Source organism: Salvia miltiorrhiza, chromosome 7 (genome assembly GCF_028751815.1).
Source record: "Salvia miltiorrhiza cultivar Shanhuang (shh) chromosome 7, IMPLAD_Smil_shh, whole genome shotgun sequence".
NCBI lineage: Eukaryota > Viridiplantae > Streptophyta > Magnoliopsida > Lamiales > Lamiaceae > Salvia > Salvia miltiorrhiza.
Window position 1 is genome coordinate 20,575,563 of NC_080393.1, and position 6,787 is coordinate 20,582,349.

Genomic DNA, 6,787 nt, shown 5'->3' on the forward strand with positions numbered 1-6,787 from the left:
GTGGTTCCTCTCAAATGTGAGACAAACTTTTGGTCAGCCCGACAACTTACTAGTTGTCTCTGATGCGCATGTCTCCATTGCTAATGCTGTGAAGAGCGAGTTACCAAATGCTACTCACGGTCTTTGCTACTACCACTTGCAGAACAAAATTAAGGGCTACGGGCAAGCTGTTGTTGAGCTTTTCCGCCAGGCTGCATACGCCTACACGGACTCAGAATTTTCACGTGCAATGTCGGCTATGGCTCAATTGAAGCCGGCGGCGTACGGGAAGTTGATGCGCGTAGGCCCTGAGAAGTGGGCACGATCACAAAGTCCGGTGACCCGTTATAGTTTTCTTACATCTAATGCTGCCGAGGCTTTGAATGCCCGTTTGTTGTGGGCCAGACGCCTTCCTATATGCTCCATGTTGGAGGCAATCAGGATGGTTCTGGAGCAGTGGTTCAATGACAGACTTGCGTCTGCGGAAGAGAGCGATGACCTTCTTACTCCAGAGGCAAAACAGAAGATAAGTGCGGAGATCTCAAAGAGTCGTCGCTACACTGCGAAGAGGACCTCCGAGAGAAAATACAGGGTTCGTGCTGGTGATCGTCGCTTCATGGTTAACCTTCAAGCGAAGAGCTGTGAATGCAATGAATTCGACCTGGACGGCATGCCGTGTTCTCATGCGATCGCAGCCATTACGTATGCTAAATCTATTTTATTATAAAATTACAGTTATTAGATGCCTACTAAATATAATCTTTCTTTTCGCAGTGAGGCGAAAGAGCCAGTGGAAGATTACGTGGAAGCTTACTACCTGCGGAGTTCACTGGTTCAAACATACTCCGGTCCAGTAAATCACTTGCCTCCCTTAGAGCACTGGGAAATTCCGTTTGAAGTTGCAACTGATATTGTTTTGCCAAACCTTTCTCGGCGACAAGCTGGTCGACCAAGAGAATCTAGAATTCCTTCAGCTGGTGAGAGGCCTACTCAAAGTGTCACAGCCCAAAACCATTTACTTCATTTGCAAATTTTATTTGAAAATTATTATATTTTTTAGTTATTAAAATATATATCTATGAGTCGAGTTTGTGTTTAATCTAGTTGCGCCCCTAGTTAGATATATCACTTTAAATTATAAATTATGCCTTTAAAAAAAATATAGATTTATATTATCTAATACTCTGATTTAAGATGGGACCACGATTACATTTTATTTTACATATTAGACCTTAATTATATTTTTATTCTTATTTTCTTGATATTGGACTAATGATATAGTAAAATCCCATGACATTTTTTAGTAAATTGTGAGCATTAATTTCTTTCCTTTACTAATTCCTTGAGATAAAAATTACGTGCCTTTCTTTTCAGCCACATTTTTATGTTTATTCCTCAGCCACATTTCTTTAATTCTTGGGGAGCACGCATCATTTTAATTTAATAGTCTTGTGCATCATGAAATTCATTCAATTTAAAGTTTATCTACCAGTTTCCACCGCCTCATTTTTATCATGTTTACTTCTTTCCATTTTCTGAAAAGATTTCAAAACCTTTCAAAACCGTAAATTCAACCATTGATGTTTCCTCTCACCACATATCTCATTCTGCAACTCTCATTCAGCTGGTAACTTTAATTATTTCTGTAGTTTCATTTCAGTACATCGGTTATTTTATTTTAGGCAAAAACCAAACTCCCCAAAATCCTATTTATTCTACACAGCATAATAGAATCCATAGCAGATGCATAATCATTTTATTTTTCTGTAATAATCAAAAGAAAAAGAAAGAATAAAATGAAATTAGAAACATAGAAGTAGAGTGGAGATGGGGAGTTGTTGGTGAGCGGATGCTGGACCGCCGGTGAAGCGGCGGCGGTTAATAGTTAGCGGCGTAAGCAATAGGAGAAGGGGAGCCACGCCGCCGGCGCTGTACGCCATGGCAGCCGGCGGAGAGAAGCCGGGGTGGCGACCGACGAGGGAGGAGCCAGAGGCCGCGGCGCGGTGGCTTTGGCCGCTGCCGTGCTATTCCGGGCGGACAGAGAGAGCAGGTGGCGGGGCGGTGCTGCTGTCAACGCAGAGGGCGGCGATGGCAGCCCCGCTGCTGCTGTCGGCCAGGAGGTGAAGGAGATGAGGACGGGGCGGTGGCACTGGCAGGCGGCGAAGAGAAGGACAGAGGGGGATGAGAGGCGAGGGCGAGAGATGAGGGAAGAAGGGAGATAGGAAGAAGATGAGAGGGAGGAGGGCTGAGAGGGAGTGAGACTGCGTGAGTTTGTGTGTTGGTGTGCGTGTGGGTGAATTTAAGTTGAGATTAGATGATGGGCTGGGGAATGGGCTTTAATTGGGGCTTAATTTTATTAAATGATTGGGCTCTTTTTAATTATCCAATGAACTTGCATTTGCATATCATTTTTCAAAAGATGTCATTAATACAATATTTGGGCTAGATTATTAATTTGAACTTAGTTTTACTTAAGTATTGAGCCCAAATCTTTTTATAAGAAAAGTTCTTTAATAATTTATTAGACCAATGATTTTAAATGGTTTTATGATAATAAATTCTTAATATTTATATTTACATTATCTTTACATTTCAAATAGGCCCTTATATGTTATTATTTGAATTTATCTGACTAGGTGCGGCGCGACTAGGACATGGATTTTACTTTGAATTATCAAAATTAACTTTCAAGTTCAAGTTACAGGTGTGGGATTTATTTCAGTACATGCCGTGGTTAATTCTTGTCCATTTTAATATCATGTGTTTACCATATGTGAGTTGCATTAAATTATATCGCTAGGGGCCCGCTCAATGGGTCCAGGACATTAAAGTCCTTGGTATGCCACAATGCGATTTCATGTTAAAGTTATGGTTGCAACCAGTCGCCAGGGGCCGGCTCAATCGGTCCAGGACGGAAAGGTCCTTGGTATGCCACCGTGCGACTTTCAGTTACGAATGTATTGATCATATGTGATTCTCATTTTATTAACGTGGACAATGATTGCATGTTCCCACACTGAGTGTACCCTGTATGCTCATCCCATATTTAACATTTTCAGGTAACTAAGGTTGGAGACGCGTAGAGGATCGAATGGGCGCGTCAAGTAAATATTTTTGGAAAATATAATGTTGTAGTTACACCCAACCTTTTGTTTTGTACAGTTTTCGAAGTCTCAAACTACTCTTGAGATTTTGGTGTAACTTATCAAGTTTAATGTTATCATATTAGCTTCCTAGCATGGCTGGCCTTCTTTTCAAGTTATTTCAAGTATTTTATTTAAAAAGTTATTTCTTGAAAATAATCCAAATCTTTATGTTATTTCCGCTGTCAAAAATTATTTAAATTTATATTTAACACTTTAATTAGATTAGGGTGTCACAAGGTGGTATCAGAGCAGGTCTACTTTCCTGTAGACTCTGCAAAATAAAAATTTTCTTAAAATGTTTTTAAGTAAAGTATGACAAATCCATTCGACCTCTACGTGCTCCGACTTAAAGGTAAATGTATTTCAAAATATTTTCATGGGGATGAGTATAAATTATTTACGTTGAAAGTATGTTGAGTTTTGCTGCAATGATTGAAGTATTATCAGAAAGTACAAGTTCAGTTCAGTATTCAAGTTATTATGTTGAAGATTATTGCAGCTATGATTTGTTAAATTTCGAGGACGAAATTCTTTTAAGTGGGTAGGTTTGTCACAGCCCAAAACCATTTACTTCATTTGCAAATTTTATTTGAAAATTATTATATTTTTTAGTTATTAAAATATATATCTATGAGTCGAGTTTGTGTTTAATCTAGTTGCGCCCCTAGTTAGATATATCACTTTAAATTATAAATTATGCCTTTAAAAAAAATATAGATTTATATTATCTAATACTCTGATTTAAGATGGGACCACGATTACATTTTATTTTACATATTAGACCTTAATTATATTTTTATTCTTATTTTCTTGATATTGGACTAATGATATAGTAAAATCCCATGACATTTTTTAGTAAATTGTGAGCATTAATTTCTTTCCTTTACTAATTCCTTGAGATAAAAATTACGTGCCTTTCTTTTCAGCCACATTTTTATGTTTATTCCTCAGCCACATTTCTTTAATTCTTGGGGAGCACGCATCATTTTAATTTAATAGTCTTGTGCATCATGAAATTCATTCAATTTAAAGTTTATCTACCAGTTTCCACCGCCTCATTTTTATCATGTTTACTTCTTTCCATTTTCTGAAAAGATTTCAAAACCTTTCAAAACCGTAAATTCAACCATTGATGTTTCCTCTCACCACATATCTCATTCTGCAACTCTCATTCAGCTGGTAACTTTAATTATTTCTGTAGTTTCATTTCAGTACATCGGTTATTTTATTTTAGGCAAACACCAAACTCCCCAAAATCCTATTTATTCTACACAGCATAATAGAATCCATAGCAGATGCATAATCATTTTATTTTTCTGTAATAATCAAAAGAAAAAGAAAGAATAAAATGAAATTAGAAACATAGAAGTAGAGTGGAGATGGGGAGTTGTTGGTGAGCGGATGCTGGACCGCCGGTGAAGCGGCGGCGGTTAATAGTTAGCGGCGTAAGCAATAGGAGAAGGGGAGCCACGCCGCCGGCGCTGTACGCCATGGCAGCCGGCGGAGAGAAGCCGGGGTGGCGACCGACGAGGGAGGAGCCAGAGGCCGCGGCGCGGTGGCTTTGGCCGCTGCCGTGCTATTCCGGGCGGACAGAGAGAGCAGGTGGCGGGGCGGTGCTGCTGTCAACGCAGAGGGCGGCGATGGCAGCCCCGCTGCTGCTGTCGGCCAGGAGGTGAAGGAGATGAGGACGGGGCGGTGGCACTGGCAGGCGGCGAAGAGAAGGACAGAGGGGGATGAGAGGCGAGGGCGAGAGATGAGGGAAGAAGGGAGATAGGAAGAAGATGAGAGGGAGGAGGGCTGAGAGGGAGTGAGACTGCGTGAGTTTGTGTGTTGGTGTGCGTGTGGGTGAATTTAAGTTGAGATTAGATGATGGGCTGGGGAATGGGCTTTAATTGGGGCTTAATTTTATTAAATGATTGGGCTCTTTTTAATTATCCAATGAACTTGCATTTGCATATCATTTTTCAAAAGATGTCATTAATACAATATTTGGGCTAGATTATTAATTTGAACTTAGTTTTACTTAAGTATTGAGCCCAAATCTTTTTATAAGAAAAGTTCTTTAATAATTTATTAGACCAATGATTTTAAATGGTTTTATGATAATAAATTCTTAATATTTATATTTACATTATCTTTACATTTCAAATAGGCCCTTATATGTTATTATTTGAATTTATCTGACTAGGTGCGGCGCGACTAGGACATGGATTTTACTTTGAATTATCAAAATTAACTTTCAAGTTCAAGTTACAGGTGTGGGATTTATTTCAGTACATGCCGTGGTTAATTCTTGTCCATTTTAATATCATGTGTTTACCATATGTGAGTTGCATTAAATTATATCGCTAGGGGCCCGCTCAATGGGTCCAGGACATTAAAGTCCTTGGTATGCCACAATGCGATTTCATGTTAAAGTTATGGTTGCAACCAGTCGCCAGGGGCCGGCTCAATCGGTCCAGGACGGAAAGGTCCTTGGTATGCCACCGTGCGACTTTCAGTTACGAATGTATTGATCATATGTGATTCTCATTTTATTAACGTGGACAATGATTGCATGTTCCCACACTGAGTGTACCCTGTATGCTCATCCCATATTTAACATTTTCAGGTAACTAAGGTTGGAGACGCGTAGAGGATCGAATGGGCGCGTCAAGTAAATATTTTTGGAAAATATAATGTTGTAGTTACACCCAACCTTTTGTTTTGTACAGTTTTCGAAGTCTCAAACTACTCTTGAGATTTTGGTGTAACTTATCAAGTTTAATGTTATCATATTAGCTTCCTAGCATGGCTGGCCTTCTTTTCAAGTTATTTCAAGTATTTTATTTAAAAAGTTATTTCTTGAAAATAATCCAAATCTTTATGTTATTTCCGCTGTCAAAAATTATTTAAATTTATATTTAACACTTTAATTAGATTAGGGTGTCACACAAAGGACTACTACAGCGGATGCATCAAGTAGTCTGGGAAAACGAGCACCCAAAACCTGTGGTCTATGTGGCTCGCCTGGCCACACACGTAGAGCATGCAAGGGTACGGGCTGGGAGCAGTAGTTTAATTTCCTTTTATATTAAATTTCGATGGATATTGATGTTTTTTCATTCCACTAATTGATGTTCTGAAGTTGGGAGTATTGGATACTGATTGAATAAATTTCGAAGCGGTGTCATTTGCATAATATCGATGAACTAGCAAACACCATGGAATGCTCACTATCCGCCAGTAATTAATGGTTTAGCACTAGTAGCCGCCCAACAAAAAACATCAGCGGCTACTGGCCGCGGATATGTATTTACTGGCGGATACTTTGATAATTAGCGGTTTTTTGATGTTTTAGAAGCTATTGCGCTTCCTGATTTGAAATATTTGAAGCAGAAAATACACGCCTTTAGTAATGACCAACATGAACATGTCTTAACAATTATGAGTTGAAATTATGAATGAGACTTTGGAGAAATGAACAATGTTTTATATAAAAGTTTAGTTAATAGCATAAAACACCCAAAGTATGCCTTTGTATGCATTAAACTATCAAATAAGACGTTTAGCCCAAGTAGCCGCCAGAAATTAATTACCCGCCGTGAGTAGCCGCTGAAATTTTTTCAAGCGGCTACTGATTGCGGATAATTATTTACTGGCGGCTAGTTGCATAAATCATC

The 6,787-nt window shown here is 39.0% G+C and overlaps 2 long non-coding RNA genes across 2 annotated transcripts; both read left to right on the plus strand.

Annotated features, from left to right (window-relative positions):
- Positions 1-986: 986 nt before the first annotated feature.
- LOC130993323 (uncharacterized) lies at positions 987-3,218 on the plus strand. Its single transcript, XR_009091635.1, has 3 exons — positions 987-1,606; positions 2,616-2,683; positions 3,039-3,218. It is a non-coding gene; the product is annotated as an uncharacterized LOC130993323 (long non-coding RNA).
- A 284-nt stretch (positions 3,219-3,502) lies between these two features.
- LOC130993322 (uncharacterized) lies at positions 3,503-5,916 on the plus strand. The gene is made up of 3 exons (XR_009091634.1): positions 3,503-4,304; positions 5,314-5,381; positions 5,737-5,916. It is a non-coding gene; the product is annotated as an uncharacterized LOC130993322 (long non-coding RNA).
- Positions 5,917-6,787: the final 871 nt, after the last annotated feature.